The 20,940-nt window shown below is 34.7% G+C and overlaps 1 pseudogene; it reads right to left on the reverse strand.

Annotated features, from left to right (window-relative positions):
* Nucleotides 1–1,069: 1,069 nt before the first annotated feature.
* LOC131172142 (rust resistance kinase Lr10-like) lies at nucleotides 1,070–18,211 on the reverse strand (annotated as a pseudogene).
* Nucleotides 18,212–20,940: the final 2,729 nt, after the last annotated feature.

Raw genomic sequence — 20,940 nt, forward strand, 5'->3', positions numbered from 1 at the left:
TCTATCTCAAACCTTCTCCCCTTTTTGTTCTACTATAGAAAAATGAAAGGAAAATACAAACTTGTATAGCACTTTGAATGCTTAAGGTCTAATTTGTAGTGCAAACAAATTAGTCATTGGGCTTCATTGTATCCTGAGGTAATTCACATACTAACACCCTGATTGCACATTAATAATTAAGGGCGAATATAGCCCTATGGAAAGTGGCATTGCTATACGCTTTGGAGCAGAGCTTGATCAGTTTTTCTCTCTATTAATTTTTATTCTATGTTTTACAACATTTTGTTCTAACAGAGTTTCCTAGCTGAACTTGTCCCTTCTTGGTGCATGAGCCTAGATGATAGAAATGTCCAAGCCTCTTACCTCATGGATAGAGACCTTCCTTATTCATTTGATAATACCAAGAACAAATGTGGCATGGAATTATACAAACTCTCCTACTGTGCCCAATATTTTAGTTATGGGATGACGATTTTCTTAAAAAATAGGGACGATATTATAGAAATCATATCCTAAAGGAGTCAAATATTTAGACAATTTTTTTTATCTTCTAAATTTTAGAGGGAACAATTTTAATAGTCCATTAACCTCAACTTATTTTTAGTCGAATTACATCGTGTGGGTTTTAACATTGTAACTTCATTAGTTTAGAATCAATAAATAGAATTTGTCAATTTTAGTGGAATTTAGCTTGAGTTTTTGATTAATTCCATAAAAAACACATAATTCCATTTGAATATATATATATCAAGTGACTTAAATGAATTTGTAAATTTCAATTTTGGCACATAAAAATTTGAAGTGAATATTTCTTTGAATTTAACATTGCGTCGATGCTTTGTATATTTTCACTTAAAATATAAATATAAATCCACTTTCATTTTAAATTTAACTCCTATCTAAATAAACTTTAAAATATGATAGAATTTATTTATTGTTTATACCAAAAAAAAAAAGTTTTAATCACTAGCCAACTCAATTTCCATTCCATGCCTAAGTATAAGATAAAGTGATCAGAAATACGCTTTCTTGAAGCAAAGTTGGAGTCTTCATCATTTCCAAACAGTGATCAAATATTTGCCCCACAAGATTCGAAATACTCAAATGAATTTGGAGGTTCTTGCAAGATTTCCATGCTTCTCTCTAACGTCTCCACCACATTGCTCATAGCAAGTCTTACATCAGTGAATGTTGAATGCATTACAGAGCCACAACAATCATCCGTTTTGCCTTCTCTCTATCCTTATCTTAAATCCCATAAAGAGACAACATCAATTCGAGTTCATTATTCTTGTACATATCCCAAGTCCATCTTGGAAGCCATTGATGAGACTCATTGAGAGTAGCATCAAAATTTCTTCTCCTTCCAATGATTTCAAATAGCTTAATTCCAAAACTGTAAACATTGCACTTATGTGTCACCGGATGGTTCTGATGCCACACATCTGGGGTAGAGTATCTAAGTGTTCCTCTACTCCCACTTAATGCTACCGTACTGCTCTTTCTATTACATAAATTTACCAGCCCAAAATCCGCAACCTTAAGATTCAAAAATTGATCAAGAAGTATGCTTTTAGGTTTTATATTGTAGTGAATAATCCTTTGTTGGCATGTCACACTCTACCCCTTTGTAAGATGTAACATGATCCCATAGTACATCTAATGAATTACTGTACTTCGCCTACCGGTAACCCATTAAATATACTACAAGGGATTTTAAAACAATTTTCGTTCATTTTTAAATTGGTGGGTAAATTTTTTTTTAAAATATTAAAAACCTTTATTTAAAGTCCAAGCCTAAATCAAATTTTTTAGAAATTTAAAATCTCCATAATTTTTATAAAAATTTTGGTAGAATGCCGTCTATATTTGGGAAAAACAGTTCTTCAAAATCTGTTAAAAACACTTCCAGATAATTTCATTTCACAACCTCAATCTCCAATAATATCCCAAAATAATACAGTCAACCACAATTTAAATCAAAATTCACTTTTCAAAATATTGTTAAAATAATTCCATTCATAAACGTGGCATTAAAATTAATTTTACATACACAATCTTAATATACAGAAAGAAAATCCAAAATAATATTATTACAATTTTATCTGTACAACTGCTCAAATTATAGAGATACATATGCATACTATTATATTTACATTGAACTAAACTACCAGGGTATAGACAATACCCGTACAAAAATTCTTCAACTGTGTTCCTCTCTGACTGTAGCAGCTCACTCTGCTGCTATGTCCTTTTCTCTATCTGCGATAGTAAGTTAAAGCTATCGCTAAGTATAAAAATATTCAGTGGTGCACAATAAAGTATAAAATGCATAACATAAAACATTTATGAATAAATTATAATTCAAAAATCTCATAATCGCATTTCACAATTTTTCAAATCACATTTATAATAAATAATGATTTTCAAAGCTTAATATACCACAAATTTAATCAAACTGTCACACCTTACCCCTCTGTAAGGCATAACATGATCCCGTAGAATACCTAATGAACTACCGAACTTCACCTACCGATAACTCATTAAGTACCCTACAAGGGATTTTAAAACAATTTTCTTATTTTTGATAAGTGGTGAGCATTTCTAATAAGTATTTAAAACATGTAATTAAGTTGAAAGCTAGTTGGAAATTTTGGCCCATTTTATTTTTCCGCAAATTTTATAAAAATTTTGACAGAGTTCTGTCTGTATTTTGAGAAACCAGTTCTTCAAATACCTGTAAAAAGCACTTCTAAAAATTTTTCTCAACCACTACTTCACTTTCACAATCAAACCCAATCAATTTCAATAATTCCACAATCATTTCAATCAATTTCTCAAGTTTAAAATTCAATAATCCTCAGAATACTAGCAATACATTTCATTTAAATTAAATAAAATAGTTCCACTCATATTTCATTAGAGACAAAACAATTTATATACATTCTTACAAAATTTACATCAAAAGAAATACAAACTAAACTTTATTACAAACTTCATACAAATTTTGTACAAGCTGCTCAAGACCCATTTACATGTCCATACATTTATATGCAATACATACATCAAAAGAAATATTTACAATTAGGGTATAGATTATACCCGATGACTGCAAGCTGATAGCTCCTCACAACTCAGCAGCTCAGTCTGCTGCTCCTCTAGTCTCTATATTTGCGACAGCAATAGAAGCTATCGCTGAATACTAGCACTCAGTGGTGCACAACATACTAAATTAATCTTTATGCAAAACTTAGATCACATTTATTCAAAATTTTGACTGAACATGAGAATTAAATACAAATCATGAATTATGAGATTTTAAAAGCAAACCAAGTTCATTTCAAAGTATCAAAACACATTTCATAAAACCCATAGTTAGATCATGCCATTTGAAACAAATAGAATCTCAATAGCCAGAGGCTAAAGAGAAATCACATCACAAGGCTAGCTAGCTAAAATATATGGATATCCATTCTCATCCTCCTCTACTGGCACACCTCAACACTTCTCCAGAGAAGGAATCAAAATTCGAAACTAATTACCCCCACTAGTCGTGCTAGTGAGGTGTTCAAATATATGGTCATGACACTGTGGTTTCAAAACTTATCTTAACAATTTGCTAAACATTTTCATTTCAAATATACACAATAACTTTCACAATTTAAATCAAACATCATAAGAATGTCATAATTCAATATTTCACATTATTCAAAACAATATGCAGAAGATAATTATAAAAAGTATACGTTGTGCACAAACCTCAAGCGAGTCGCCTCTTGGCCTTGACTCGGTTCCTCGGGTTCTTTCCCAGTATTCTTTTCAACTGAAACACACAATTTTACAGTGTTTCAGTACCATAATTTAACATAAATCCAAAAATAAATTTAACTTCACTTTTACTTAGCTCTAACGTGCTAAATTCGACGTTCTTGAAATTTTGTATTTCGGGTTACTATTCACTACACTATTCAAGTCAAATTATTGACTTTCTAAGGCTTAATAGGCATGGAAATTCCAACTTTACCCACATACCACATTTTGGTCACTAAACTTGTTGGTTTTGGTCATTTTCTCAAAGCTTAGGTCATTTAGGCAAAATTGTCAAATTTTCAGTTTTGGTGTCCCTAATTGCACTGTTCCATTGGTAATTTTACTGTTGGAATTTGGCAAGACTTCCTTCATAGAAAATGTTCGTTATTGTCTTAAGTTTATTCTCCTTTTTGAATTACCCCAATTGGAGTTTTGTAGCTCAAGTTATAAGCAAATTACGTTTACTGTTCATGCTACAGAATTTTATTCTGGCAGATTATTGATTCCAAATTCGTTCAGCAATTTGATCAAGTTAGGTCCATAATTTGGTCTAATTTTCTTCATATGAAATTTTCTAGTATGTCTTAGGTTTCCATCGGTTCAAGAATCGTCTAAATCAGAGTTTTCTAGAGAGAGTTATAGCCATTGAAACTTTACTATTGATACGGCAATCTGCAGTTCTGCAGATTCAGGTCACCAACTTTGCTCAGTATTTTGATTGGGTTAATGGCATAATTTAGGTTGGTGTTCTTCATGAAAGTTTTAGATCTATATCTTATCTAATTATTGGTAAAATTTGAGGTCATTTTGACCTGCCTAGCTCGAGTTATGACCAAATGAACAAACACTGTTCATTTGGTCAGCTTGTGCAGAGGCAACATGCGATTTTCCGACTTCGGTCACTTTGTTCACTAGGTTTTAGTCACTTTTTGGGCAGGCTTCTTGAATGAAAATTGTGTCATTTAGTGCCTATTTTCATCCCCAATTGGTTCCATATCAATTGGACTTGTAAAATTTCATTTTTGGTCCCTCAAAGTTGACTTTTGGTCATGGTGCATACCCAATCCGAATTTGACTTTGATTCAAACACTTCTAACACACTTAATTAGGTCACAAATGGTCATTTCTTTCCTTAAACTAAGTCAAAGACATTATTTACCAATTTCTTAAATTTTCTCCCAAAACCCTAAGGGTCAAGAACCCTAATTCCTCAATTTCCTCAATTCATGAATTCTAAGTGTACAAATCTCACTTACTTACTCAATCAAGCATGAGTACCTCTTTAATTCTAATAATTTCTATCAGACCCTAATTAATTTCATGCTGACCAACTTTCATAAAGCTTCATACATGTGTGATTTCTTGAGTTTCTATGTAATTTCCTACTTATTCAAGCTCATTTCTATGCATTTTACTCAAATTAAGTTAGAAAGAGGGACTTACTTGTTGGGCAGAATTTGTAATTCCAAATCTTCACTTCTTTTTGATCCTTCTTATTTCAAATCTCTCTATCAAAGCCAAAGAGCAAGACCTTACTTTGGTGAGTATGAAATTTGTGAAGAAATAATAGTGTTTAAGAAGCTTAAATGACCATTAATGGAGGAAATTGAAAAGAAAAAGAAAGAGAAAAGAATGGGAGCCGGCTGAATTTTTTTAGGGAAGAAGAAATGACTTTTCCTTCTAATTTTTTAGGTATTTTAAGTGAAATTTTATGTCTTTGACTTGGTCAAAAAAGTTGGGAAATTTAAATTGATTTTTGACATCACAATGATGTCATCCACATGATGCAATAAACCTTTTTCTTTTCTTTTTCAATTTTCTTAAATATTTCATTAGTTCTTTAATCTAATCCTTGATTCAAAAATTTTTATTTCTCCAATTTTATTGGACAGTTAGGTCAGGAGTTAGCTCTTGGGGTCAATTGACCAAATTACCCCTCGTCGGTTCATTCCGGTTTGCAAATAATTCAATATTTCTTCCGGCTCCCTGACCTAATTATTTGACTGGCTTAACAATTCTTTTTCATGATCTTCTCTTTTCCACTGTGTTTATAATGGTCCTAAGGACTGCAGCGTCACATTTTACGGTTCGAAATTTGAGTTTAAAATGACTTGGCAGTCGTTCCCGAGAAGGTCACCCATCGCTGTGACTCTCGGCTCGTTTAACTTCTTATGTTCTATTTTTCTTGTTTATACTTAACTAATTGGACATTGCTAATTATTTGTGTTTATGGCTTCTCCAGTTTTCTTAAGTATGGTTCTAATCCCCTTAATTGTCCGGACCTACACCGGTCACTGGAATAATGAAATATACCAAGCTATCCCCCTCCCCCCCCCCCCTTAAATAAATTTCGTCTCCAAATTTTACCTGGTATCAATCTCTGAACAGCTGTGGGTGTTGTCTCCTCATGTCCTCCTCTCGTTCCCAAGTAGCCTCCTGGCCCGAATGATGGTTCCACAGCACTTTTACCAATGGTATCTACTTGTTCCGTAGCTACTTCACCTCATAAGCCAGAATCTTTATGGGTTCTTCCTCATATGTGAGGTCTGGATTTACTTCAATTTCTTCTACTGGTAGTACATGAGATGGGTCTGATCGATACCTCCTCAATATAGACACATGGAAGACATTATGTATCTTCTCTAACTCTGGAGGTAATGCCAACCGATATGCCAAAGGACCCACTCTTTCCAAAACCTCATATGATTCGATAAAGCGAGGACTTAGTTTCCCCTTTCTGCCGAATCTCATAATTCTCTTCCAAGGAGAAACTTTGAGGAAAACTTTCTCACCCACTGCATACTCAATATCCCTTCTTTTCAAATCAATATAGGACTTCTGACGGTCTGATGCAGTTTTAAGTCGATCTCTGATCACCCTGATTTTCTCTTCAGTCTGTTGAACAATTTCGGGTCCAATTATTTTTCTTTCACCCACGTCATCCCAACACAACGGGGTTCTACATTTTCTGCCATACAAAGCTTCATATGGAGGCATCCCAATGCTTGATTGGTAGCTGTTGTTGTAAGCAAACTCAATCAAAGGCAAGGGTGTATCCCAACTGCCCTCAAACTCAATCACACAAGCCCGTAGCATGTCCTCCAAGATCTGAATTACCCTCTCAGATCGCCATGCATGCGTGGATGAAATGCAAGATCTTGAAGTTCAATCTAGTTCCTAGGGCTCTTTGAAGACTACCCTAGAATCTAGAAGTGAACCTAGGATCTCTGTCTGACACGATGGATACTGGCACTCCATGCAGTCTCACAATCTCATTGATGTATAACTTGGCCAATCTTTCTAAACTGTAGTCCATCCGAACTGGCAGAAAAGGAGCAGATTTAGTCAGTCTGTCAACAATGACCCAAACTGCATCATGACTCTTCTGTGTCCTCGGAAGTCCCATCACAAAATCCATCGTTATTCTCTCCCATTTCCACTCTGGTATTGGTAGTGGATGTAAAAACCCAGCGGGTACTTAGTGCTCTGCCTTTACTTGCTGACAAGTTAGGCATTTAGAAATAAACTCTGCCACATCTCTTTTCATACCCATCCACAAGTAATGCTCCTTTAGCCCTCTATACATTTTTGTGCCACCATGGTGCATGGCAAAAGGAGACTCATGTGCTTCCTTCAAAATGATCTTCCTCAATTCAATATCATTAGGAACACATATTCTGCACTGGTGTAGCAGTAGACCATCATCTCTGATTGAGAATTCTGGTTTCTTACCCTGCTGGACTTCTTCCGACAGCTTCTGATACTTTTGATCATTCTGAGCGGCTATTCTAATCTGATCAATCAACACTAGCTGTACATGCCACGCAACTGCTGTCTGCCCATCATCATTAATCTCTAAGCTGGCATGCAATGATCTTAACTCATGTACCAAAGACAAAGGAGTAACCCGTAGACTTGCCATAGTCTTGCGACTTAAGGCGTCAGCCACAACATTAGCTTTCCCTGGCTGATAGTCTATCAGACAATCATAATCTTTTATCAACTCTAACCATCTCCTTTGTCTTAAATTCAGCTCTTTCTGGGTGCCTAAATACTTTAAACTCTTATGATCTGTGTAGATGTAACACTTTTCCCCATACAAATAGTGCCTCCAGATCTTAAGAGCATACACAATAGCTGCAAGCTCCAAATCATGTGTTGGATAATTCCTCTCATGCGGTTTTAGCTGGCGTGATGCATAGGCAATGACATTTCGATCTTGCATCAATACACAGCCTAACCCATTGTGAGAAGCATCACTATAAACTGTGTATTCTTTACCCGGAGTAGGTAAAGTCAGGATTGGAGCTTCAGTCAAACATTTCTTCAATTCATCAAAACTCTGTTGGCATTTATCCGTCTACTGAAATTTCACATCTTTTCTAAGCAGCATGGTCAATGGAGATGCCAATATGGAGAATCCCTTCACAAATCTACGGTAGTATCCAGCTAAACCCAGAAAACTACGAATTTCTGTGACATTTCTGGGTGGCCTCCAATTAAGGACAGCTTCAATCTTACTTGGATCTACTTTAATGCCCTCTTCTGATACTACATGCCCCAAGAAAGATATTTCCTTCAGCCAAAATTCACACTTCGATAATTTGGCATATAGCTGTTTCTCCCTCAAAGTCTGCAGTACAATCCGCAGATGTCTATCATGCTCTTCTGCATTCCTCGAATAGACCAATATATCATCAATGAATACCACAACAAACTAGTCGAGGTATGGTCTGAAAATAGTGTTCATCAGATCCATAAAAGCAGCCGGAGCATTAGTTAACCCGAATGGCATAACCAAAAACTCATAATGGCCATAGCGGGTTCTGAAGGCAATTTTAGGAATACTCTGCTGTTGTACTTTCAGCTGATAATAACCTGATCTCAGGTCAATTTTGGAGAACACAGCTGCACCCCTCAACTGATCAAACAAGTCATCAATGCGGGGTAATGGATATCTATTCTTTATTGTCACCTTATTCAACTGCCGATAATCAATACACAAGCGGAGAGTGCCATCTTTCTTCTTTACAAACAACACGGGTGCTCCCCAAGGTGACACACTAGGGTGGATAAAGCCCTTGTCAAGCAATTCTTGCAACTGCACTTTCAACTCTTTCAATTCTGCTGGTGCCATTCTATATGGTGTTATGGAGATTGGGTCCACACCAGGCATAACATCAATTTCAAACTGCACCTCTCTTTTTGGAGGTAATCCTGGCAATTCATTAGGAAATACATTCGGAAATTCACATACAATAGGGATGTCTTTCAGTGCTGGACTCCCCACTTGGGTGTCTATTACATGTGCTAAGTATGCTTCACACCCCTTTCTGATCATTCTTCTGGCTAGTGCAGCCGAAATGATGTTTGATGGCAGTAAATGCCTCTCTCCATGTATTAGCACATCACCGTACAAAGGGAGACCAAAAGTGACTGTCTTCAGTCTACAGTCAATCATGGCTTGATGCCTAGCTAACCAATCCATGCCTAAGATGATATCATACTCTCTGAAGGGCATTTCAATCAAGTCTGACAGGAAAACATGTCCTTGGATCACCAAAGGACAATCTCTATAAATTCTGTTGACCCGGACTTCTTGTCCTAACGGACTAGTTACTAGCACTTCAAAACCCATTTGCACACATGGAACAGCAAGTGAACTGATTATGCTAGCACTAACATATGAATGGGTTGAACCCGGATCAAACAATACAAATACTTCTTGATCAGAGATAGAGAATGTACTAGCTACCACATTGGAAGTCTCAGCCTCTTCTCGCTGTCTCATCGTGTAGACTCTGGCTGAAGCACTCCCTTGTGCTGATTGACCAACTGTGCCCTGACTGCCTGAAGCAGTGCCTTTACCTCTGCCTCTTCCTCTGCCAACTGACTGTGAACCTCTGGGAGCAGGACTATGAATAGATCCCTAGACAGTAGTAGGAGCTGGACCATATCTCGAAGACGGAGCACTAGTGCAGTCTCTTGGTAAATGACCCTTGCCTCCGCAGTTAAAGCAGGCTCCAGTGGCCCAATAGCATTCCCCCCCATGAATCTTGCCACAAGTCTCACAGGGGCGGGCAGAATGTGAATCCCTGCTCGACTGCTGATCAGACCTAGGAGGTCTCTATTCGGAGAATCGGCCCCTACCAAATCTTCCACCTCGACCCCTGCTGGGTCCACTAAACTTCTTTCTCTTTCCAGAGGTAGCACCAGAACTCTGTTCAACTGATTTTTCCCCCTTGTCTTTTTCTGATTTCTTAGCTTTTTTTTATTTCTTAGCTTTTTTTGATTTTTCTTTCACTGGGGTTGCTTCTGATTCAATTCTCTCCAGTTCAAGTGCTTGAGACATAAGCTCTGAGAAGTTGCTGTGTCGAAATCCCACAACTTGCATCCTTATACTGGGCTTCAAACCCGTCTCAAATCTCTTGCATCTTGCCTTGCTAGTAGTAAGGAGACTCCCCGCATAGTGACTCAGGTGGGAGAACTCCCTCTCATACTCTGCCACTGATCGATTTCCTTGTTTCAAACTCAAAAATTCTTGCAATTTCTGATCAACATATGCATCTGGGATGTATTTCTATCTGAACTCTTTGATGAAGTCATCACAGGTTAGCACTGGTTGTTCAGCTAAGCTGTGGGGGATGGTCTTCTACCAATCATACGCATCCCCTTGCAGTAGAGACACAGAACACTCAAACTTCAGTTCATCTTGGCAGTGCAACTTCTTAAATACTTTGTCCATTCTTTCAAGCCATTGCTCTGCCTCCAAAGGGTCCACTGTACCCTTAAATTCTGCAGCCCCATACTTCAATAACTTATCATACTATCTGGCTGGAGGCAGTGGTTGTGCCACAGGTGGTTGTGGTGGAGCTTGAACAGGCATACCCCCAGCCATTTGTTGAAACATTACCGCCATCTGCTGTGCAAACTGTGCAGGAAACTGCGGCATTTGCAGGGCTGGTGCTACTGACCCACTAACATTCGGTAAAGCTGGGGCTTCCCCTTGTGCCTCAGCTTCAACAGACTGCTCAACTGAGCGATCCCCTTCTTCCATTTCAGGCTGAAGTTAGGGTATCTCTTAAACAAGTAACACATGGAGATTTCCCTTCATTAGTTCATATTTATGATGTAATGCACTGTATGTAACAATTATGGACATTGAGCAGTTATACTTAATAAAGAAAAGACACAAATTCACAATTTAAAACATACTTAAAAAACTTGCTCTGATACCACTAAAACATGTCACACCTTACCCCTCTGTAAGGCATAACATGATCCCGTAGAATACCTAATGAACTACCGAACTTCACCTACCGATAACTCATTAAGTACCCTACAAGGGATTTTAAAACAATTTTCTTATTTTTGATAAGTGGTGAGCATTTCTAATAAGTATTTAAAACATGTAATTAAGTTGAAAGCTAGTTGAAAATTTTGGCCCATTTTATTTTTCTGCAAATTTTATGAAAATTTTGACAGAGTTTTGTCTGTATTTTGAGAAACCAGTTCTTCAAATACCTGTAAAAAGCACTTCTAAAAATTTTTCTCAACCACTACTTCACTTTCACAATCAAACCCAATCAATTTCAATAATTCCACAATCATTTCAATCAATTTCTCAAGTTTAAAATTCAATAATCCTCAGAATACTAGCAATACATTTCATTTAAATTAAATAAAATAGTTCCACTCATATTTCATTAGAGACAAAACAATTTATATACATTCTTACAAAATTTACATTAAAAGAAATACAAACTAAACTTTATTACAAACTTCATACAAATTTTGTACAAGCTGCTCAAGACCCATTTACATGTCCATACATTTATATGCAATACATACATCAAAAGAAATATTTACAATTAGAGTATAAATTATACCCGATGACTGCAAGCTGATAGCTCCTCACAACTCAGCAACTCAGTCTGTTGCTCCTCTAGTCTCTGTATCTGCGATAGCAATAGAAATTATCGCTGAGTACTAGGACTCAGTGGTGCACAACATACTAAATTAATCTTTATGCAAAACTTAGATCACATTTATTCAAAAATTTGACTGAACATGAGAATTAAATACAAATAATGAATTATGAGATTTTAAATGCAAACCAAGTTCATTTCAAAGTATCAAAACACATTTCATAAAACCCACAGTTAGATCATGCCATTCGAAACAAATAGAATCTCAATAGCCAGAGGCTAAAGAGAAATCACATCACAAGGCTAGCTAGCTCAAATATATGGATATCCATTCACATCCTCTTCTACTGGCACACCTCAATACTTCTCTACAGAAGGAATCAAAATTCGAAACTAATTACCCCCACTAGTCGTGCTAGTGAGGTATTCAAATATATGGTCATGACACTGTGGTTTCAAAACTTATCTTAACAATTTGCTAAACATTTTCATTTCAAATATACACAATAACTTTCAAAATTTAAATCAAACATCATAAGAATGCCATAATTCAATATTTCACATTATTCAAAATAATATGCAGAAGATAATTATAAAAAGTATACGTTGTGCACAAACCTCAAGTGAGTCGCCTCTTGGCCTTGACTCGGTTCCTCGAGTTCTTTCTCGGTATTCTTTTCAACTGAAACACACAATTTTACAGTGTTTCAGTACCATAATTTAACATAAATCCAAAAATAAGTTTAACATCACTTTTACCTAGCTCTAACGTGCTAAATTCGACGTTCTTGAAATTTTGTATTTCGAGTTACTATTCACTGCACTATTCAAGTCAAATTATTGACTTTCTAAGGCTTAATAGGTATGAAAATTTCAACTTTACCCACATACCACATTTTGGTCACTAAACTTGTTGGTTTTGGTCATTTTCTCAAAGCTTAGGTCCTTTAGGCAAAATTGTCAAATTTTTAGTTTTGGTGTCCCTAATTGCACTGTTCCATTAGTAATTTTACTGTTGGAATTTAGCAAGACTTCCTTCATAGAAAATGTTCCTTATTGTCTTAAGTTTATTCTCCTTTTTGAATCACCCCAATTAGAGTTTTGTAGCTCAAGTTATAAGCAAATTACGTTTACTGTTCATGCTGTAGAATTTTATTCTGGCAGATTATTGATTCCAACTTCGTTCAGCAATTTGATCAAGTTAGGTCCATAATTTGGTCTAATTTTCTTCATATGAAATGTTCTACTATGTCTTGGATTTCCATCGGTTCAAGAATTGCCTAAATCAGAGTTTTCTAGAGAGAGTTATAGCCATTGAAACTTTACTGTTGATATGGCAATCTGCAGTTCTGCAGATTCAGATCACCAAATTTACTCAGTATTTTGATTGGGTTAATGGCATAATTTTGGTTGGTGTTCTTCATGAAAGTTTGAGATCTATATCTTATCTAATTACTGGTAAAATTTCAGATCATTTTGACCTGCCTAGCTTGAGTTATGACCAAATGAACAAACACTATTCATTTGGTCAGCTTGTGCAGAGGCAGCATGCGATTTTCCGACTTCGGTCACTTTGTTCACTAGGTTTTAGTCACTTTTTGGGCAGGCTTCCTGAATGAAAATTGTGTCATTTAGTGCCTATTTTCATCCCCAATTGGTCCCATATCAATTGGACTTGTAAAATTTCATTTTTGGTCCCTCAAAGTTGACTTTTGGTCATGGTGCATGCCCAATCCGAATTTGACTTTGATTCAAACACTTCTAACACACTTAATTAGGTCACAAATGGTCATTTCTTTCCTTAAACTAAGTCAAAGACATCATTTACCAATTTCTTAAATTTTCTCCCAAAACCCTAAGGGTCAAGAACCCTAATTCCTCAATTTCCTCAATTCATGAATTCTAAGTGTACAAGTCTCACTTACTTACTCAATCAAGCTTGAGTACCTCTTTAATTCTAACAATTTCTATCAAACCCTAATTAATTTCATGCTGACCAACTTTCATAAAGCTTCATATATGAGTGATTTCTTGAGTTTCTATGTAATTTCCTACTTATTCAAGCTCATTTCTATGCATTTTACTCAAATTAAGTTAGAAAGAGGGACTTACTTGTTGGGCAGAATTTGTAATTCCAAATTTTCACTTCTTTTTGATCCTTCTTATTTCAAATCTCTCTATCAAAGCCAAAGAGTAAGACCTTACTTTGGTGAGTATGAAATTTGTGAAGAAATAATAGGGTTTAAGAAGCTTAAATGACCATTAATGGAGGAAATTGAAAAGAAAAAGAAAAAGAAAAGAATGGGAGCCGGCTAAATTTTTTTAGGGAAGAAGAAATGACTTTTCCTTCTAATTTTTTAGGTATTTTAAGTGAAATTTTATGTATTTGACTTGGTCAAAAAAGTTGGGAAATTAAAATTGATTTTTGACATCATAATGATGTCATCCACACGATGCAATAAACCTTTTTCTTTTCTTTTTCAATTTTCTTAAATATTTCATTAGTTCTTTAATCTAATCCTTGATTCAAAAATTTTTATTTCTCCAATTTTATTGGACAGTTAGGTCAGGAGTCAGCTCTCGGGGTCAATTGACCAAATTACCCCTCGTCGGTTCATCCCGGTTTGCAAATAATTTAATATTTCTTCCGGCTCCCTGACCTAATTATTTGACTGGCTTAACAATTCTTTTTCGTGATTTTCTCTTTTCCACTGTGTTTATAATGGTCCTAAGGACTGCAGCGTCACGTTTTACGGTTCGAAATTTGAGTTTAAAACGACTTTGCAGTCGTTCCCGAGAAGGTCACCCATCGCTGTGACTCTCGGCTCGTTTAACTTCTTATGTTCTATTTTTCTTGTTTATACTTAACTAATTGGACATTGCTAATTATTTGTGTTTATGGCTTCTCCAGTTGTCTTAAGTATGGTTCTAATCCCCTTAATTGTCCGGACCGACATCGGTCACCGAAATAATGAAATATACCAGGCTATGCAAATGGGGTGTTACACAAACAATTTAATAAACACAATGTTGCCAATCAATAACACAACTTAGGCCGTGACACAAAATTTCCGAACATGCCGTGTGTACATCACGACAAGGCAAACTCACCCCACCAATTAAAATCAATGAGGGAGGTGGCTAGCTAGCTAATGAGTACTCATCCAAACTCACCCCTCAGACTGGGAAGCCAGAGAGGGAGAAATATAGTCAAATATCAAACTCACCCCACAAGTGGAGGAGGAACATATTAATATTGCCATGCCAAGTGTGAATTAAAAACAATTTAAATCAAGTTATTCAAGCATTTCATACAATTCACAAATCATATTTCATTCCAAATTTTTCATTTATAAAGTAGGCAACACACTATTTTTCAAATAATATTTTCAAAGCCATAATAATCAAAATTATTCACAACATTTATTTCAAGAATTGTCAAGTAGAAACAAAAAATTTTAAGTTTGTTATGCACAAACCTGATGTGAGTCGCCTCTAGGCCTTAACTCAGTTCGCCCTATCCTTTTCCAGGTCTTTTTCAGCTGAAACACGAAATTTATAGTGTTTCAGTATCTTATCTCACAATAATTTCAATAATTAATTTATATATGTTCAATTCTAGCTCCAATATGTTTAAACTTACATTTTAGAAAATTTTCATGTTGATGTTACTATTCATGGTACTATTCAAGTCAAAATATTGACTTTCTTATACTTAATAGGTATGGGAAATCCAATTATACCTACATACCACATTTTGGTTACCTAACTTTTTGGTTTTGGTCATTTTCTCAAAACTTAAGTCTTTTAGACAAAATTTTAAAATTTCAGTTTTGGTGTCCTATGTTGCATTGTTCCATTGGTCATGTTGCTATTAGAATTTGGCTAAGTTTTCTTCATAGAAATTTTTATTGTCTTAAATTTATTCTCCTTTTTGAATCACTCCAATTGGAGTTTTTTAGCTCAAGTTATAGCCATTTGAACATGGCTGGCCAGATTTGGTTTTACCCAGAATTCTGGGCAATTTCTGAGTTCTGGTAGTTTTAGGTCACTAATTTTGGGTAGCTAAATGACTTAGTTAAGGGTATAATTTGGATTTATGTTCTTCATAAAAGTTGTAGGTCTATATCTCAGCTTTCTACTGGTAAAATTTCAGGTCATTTGGACCTGCCTAGCCCAAGTTATGGCCAAATGAACAAATTCATTTGGTCATTTTTGTACAGGTCAGAACACCCATTTTCGGATTTGGTCAATTTGTTCACTATGCTATGGTCACTTTTTGGGCATGATTCCTGAATGAAAAATGTGTCATTTTGTGTGTAATTTCATTCTCAATTGGCCTCACACCAATTAGGTTTGTAAATTTTCAGTTTTGGTCCCTGAAAGGGACCTTGGTCCTGCTGCCTGCAGAATGGCCATATCCAATCCGAATTTAAACGTAATTCTAACACTTCCAACATACCTCATTTGGTCACAAATGACCATTTTTCAGCTCAAACAAGGTCAAACACATCATTTGAAAAATTCTCCAATTTTTCACAAGCTCCAAACCCTAATTCATCCATCTTACAATTTTTTATGCAATTAATGTCATTCTAACATACAAGCAACACACTCTTCATCATCCAAGTTCAATTACATCGCTAATTCCATTCAAAACTATCAAACCCTAAACTTCTTCATGCTGGCTAAATTTTATAGGGTTCTAGATAGGCATGATTTTTCATGTTTTCATGAAATTCTAACTACTTTAATCTTAATTCTATACTTATAATTCAATTAAAGTTAAGAAAGAGAGCTTACCTCAAATGGAGCTTTCTAACGTCTTGATTCTTCAAGTTTTTTTCAAATTTTCTCTTTTCAATCTTCTTAACAAGACTCAATTACAAGTTTTAGCTAAGAAATTTATAAATTTTATAGGTAAATTTTGGGGTTTAAGAAGCTTTTAAATGAGCTTCAATGGAGGAAGATGAAAGAAATGAGAGAGATGAGAGAAAGAAAGGCCCACGGCAAGAAGAAGAAAGAAATGAAAAAAAATGGCCTTTTGATTTATTTTATTGTCTCTTTAAATGATTATCCTCAAATTTTCAAATTATAAAATTATTAGAATTATTGCATCATGCATGATGTCATGCATGATGCAATAAACTTTTTCAACTTTTTCTTTTTCCTTTTTTTTTCATTTATTTTTTTCTTTTAATTGTTTTTATACAAATTTTGACTTAGTCAATTTAGTTAGTTAAATTAAAATTAATTTTGGTATCATGCATGATGTCACTTGTATGATGTCATTATTCTTATTTTCTTTTCTTTTCTTTTTTTTTCCTTTCTTTTTTCCATAGTTCTTTAATTTAATTCTCGATTCCAAAATTTTCTTTTCTTCGATTTTATTGGACAGTTAGGTCAGGAGTAAGCTCTAGAGGTAAATTGTCCAAATTGCCCCTCGCCGGTTCGATCCGGTTTGCAAATAATTTAATATTTCTTCCGAATCCCTGACCTAATTATTTGACCTGCTTAACAATTCTTTTTCATGATTTTCTCTTTTCCACTGTGTTTGCAATAGTCCTAAGGACCACGGCGTCACATTTTACGATCAAAATTTGAGTTTAGACCGACCTCGCAGTCACTTCCCGCGAAGGTCACCCATCGCTGTGACTCTTAGCTCATTTAACTTCTTGTGTTTTGTTTTTCTTATTTATACTTAACTAATTGACAATTACTAATTATTTGTGTTCAGGGCTTAACTAAGTATCTTAGGCGTGATTATAATTCTCTTAATTGTCTGGACCGACACCGATCACCGGAACAGTGAAATATACCTGGCTATACAAATAGGGGTGTTACATTCCTCATGCAAATAGGCTATAGCCTTTACAATTCTTATTGCAATGTCATGCAGCTTTTGCTTTTACCGCTAAATCTCTTACATTTCATCAAACAATAACTCGTTGAGAGATCCATTCTCCATGTACCTATATAAATGAACCATCATAGAAGGATTAAAGTAGAAGCCATAGAGTCTAACCAGATTAGCATGATAAGTTCTTCCTATGTTTCCTGCTTCTACCATGAACTTCTCTTCTATTTTCTTACTACTGGATTGCTGGTGAGGACTTTGATAGCTACAGGCACTTCATTTGTGAACATTCCTTTAAGGACTACTCCACAAGCCCCTAAACCCAGTATTGTAGAACAATTATTAGTGAATTCTTCAATATGATTTTGTGAAAACTTGATGGGCTTCTCTATAACAATATTGTTAAGGTCTCCATTGTAGCAAATTTAACTTGTGAGTCAAGAATCACAGGGAATTTAGGCTCTGTTACTACATAGTTGGGTGTAGATTCTTACTTGGGAGATTTCTTAGTGGTAGCTTGCCAAGCATAATATGGAATTGCACATGCTACTTTCTTCAAGCACTTAATGATTACAAAGACTATAGCTATAAACACTATAGTTCAAACTACACCCAAAATTGAAAAGGAAAAAATATGTTGATATACCAGGGGTTAAGAGCATCAAAATGTACAATAATTTATTAACACAATTGGATTCATTTTTATTGGTGTTTGATTTTGCATTTTAGGGTGTCTGATAGTTATTTTGTACTATTGTGTAAAATTTCGTAAATACACGAATCATTAACATGTAATACAGTGATAAGTGAGTATCGTTCCAATGAGGAACTTTGTGAGTACTAAACTAAATAACAATTGTAACTATCTAGACTACCAATTATGATGATAAGACTTTGAAATTAAATTGACTAGAACTAATGAAGTAAAGGAAAGCAAAACAATTTAACTAAGACAATTAATTAATGAAAACAATTCCAGAATTAGAGGCTCACACTTCAACTTATTATATATCTAATCTCATTTATTCAATAAATTGGAAAGTTGTTACTTTTAAGGAAATTAATCCTGATTTATCTTAAGTCTTCTCTCAAGGCACTCAAGGTGTATCTTAATTAACTTGAACCCTACTTTTATGACAATCAATTTTAATTAAAACCCTTTAAGCTTTTTTATTAATTATAATTTTGACATAAGATCTCGACCTAGTTCTAGGTCAAAAACCCTAAGTTTAATATCTTGATTTTTCAATATTAATCTTCACCTTTCGGTCCTTTAATTAATAACTAAAATCATAACTATGTAGAGCTCTACACAAAGCATGCATTAAGATCATAAGAAATTGAATCAAAGAATAAATTTCTAAATTTATTAAATAAAATCAATATAAATCCATAACAGAATTGAGAATGCTACATCCCTAATTCTAGAATTAAAAGAAGTACTGACTCATGGTGAGTTTAACAATCAGACTAAAAATAAAATAACAATATAAAAACATCTGATGAAATAAAACAAAGTAACCGACATAGAAGACTCTGCAGCTTTGAACTTTTGAAACTTTGGCTGTGAATCTCTCCTAAGAGCCTCAGTGCAAATCTCTCCAAATTTCTAAAAACCTAAGTTTGTGATCCCTAGTTTGTTTTTGACTTTTTTTATTTATATATGGCATAAAAACCCTCAATTCAAAGTCCTAGAGGCCTTAGAAGTCTTTCTAAGTCTTGCAAAACAAAGTTAGAGTTGAATTGGTATCTGAGCTGGCACAAAGTACATGGCTCATGTACTATTACACGGGACAAGCTGTATTACTCTTTGGAGACATGAAACACTTCATCAAATAGTGGGACAAAAGGTTACATAGGGGAGGGACCATTACACGGGGTCCCTTACACAGCCTGTGTATTTGTCTTCTCCTGGCAGCTGATTACATGGGTCTATTTTCTCAGTGCATGGCTTGTGTAATCTCCCCAGTGCTTGACTTGTGCTTTTTGACTTCCCAACTTGTCCAATTGTGTTCTAGGCCTTAGGATTTCATTAAATTATCTAATAAAACACAAAAATCAAGAAATTAAATCAAATTAACTCCAAATCCTCAAATATAAGGAAACTAACTTAAAAATTATACAATTAACTAACAAAATGCAAGTGAAATGCAATAAAAAGTATCTTAAAATACCTATATAATACAAGTGTATCTACCCAATATGTTGGATAAATGGCTAATTTTAGTCTCAATTGGCTACTCCATTTTGAAGTTTTTTTTTCTCATGAACAGCTGGTGGCTATTTTTGTTTTATTTTATTTTTTTTATTTAGACTATATTATTTATAATTTCAAATAACGGTCATTACATAATATAATTGTGACACCCCTTACCCATCTACAATGCAACTGAGTAAGATATGCTACACAGTATGTCGGAGCAATAAATCTTATTTTATTACAATTTACCATTTTCTTAATTTATTTATTTATCACAAAGTGAAATTTATGTCATTTAATTTATTTATTGAAATTTTGAATTAATTTAAGGTTTTGAAAATTTTACAGAAAATCCGGCAAAGTACCGGCTAAAAATGGAGAAAACAATTCTTCAGAACCTGTAGAAAACACTTTCAATAATTATTCAAATCCAAAACTCCAAATATGTCATCAATTCTCAACAAATTCTCATCAATTTCTCAAACTTTCCAATCATTCAATTCACATCATATTTATACTCAAAACATAAAGAAATACTCAACTTTTATTTATGAACACAATTTACAGATAATTTCATTAGTACATAATCACATAAGTTCCAAATATACATGATAAAATAAAAGTTAATTACAAAATGTACAAAAATACATACACAAAATACAAAATGTAGCCTAGCATCCTACCAATGCACTATAGCTGTGAGGTGACATAGGACACTAGCAGATCTGATCCTCACCCGGACTGGGGTCTACTGGAATCACACTCTGTACTCTAGTACCTACGCGTGGCAACAGCAACGCACTAAGCAATACTGCTTAGTGGTGCCAATAATGAAATAAAAAGAACTAAAAGAAATAAACATGCAATATATATGTTGATTTCTCATACGGAAAAATTTTTGATAATTATTTGTAGTATTATTTATTTGGTACTTTTTATATCAATAATTGATTAAAATTTATCAATATTTATTTTTTGTTTGCCCAAGTAACCTATACCAGTTGACTGGACTGGATAATGGGTAAACTAGCACTGGGTACTAAGTACCTCGGGCCGTTACACTATCGGTCACAATGTGTCTCTCGGTGTGCAACAGAACAGCTAATAAGGTGTAATAAATATTAGGCACAAGGCCAAGTATCACA

Source organism: Hevea brasiliensis, chromosome 13 (assembly GCF_030052815.1).
Source record: "Hevea brasiliensis isolate MT/VB/25A 57/8 chromosome 13, ASM3005281v1, whole genome shotgun sequence".
In the NCBI taxonomy this organism is placed as follows: domain Eukaryota; kingdom Viridiplantae; phylum Streptophyta; class Magnoliopsida; order Malpighiales; family Euphorbiaceae; genus Hevea; species Hevea brasiliensis.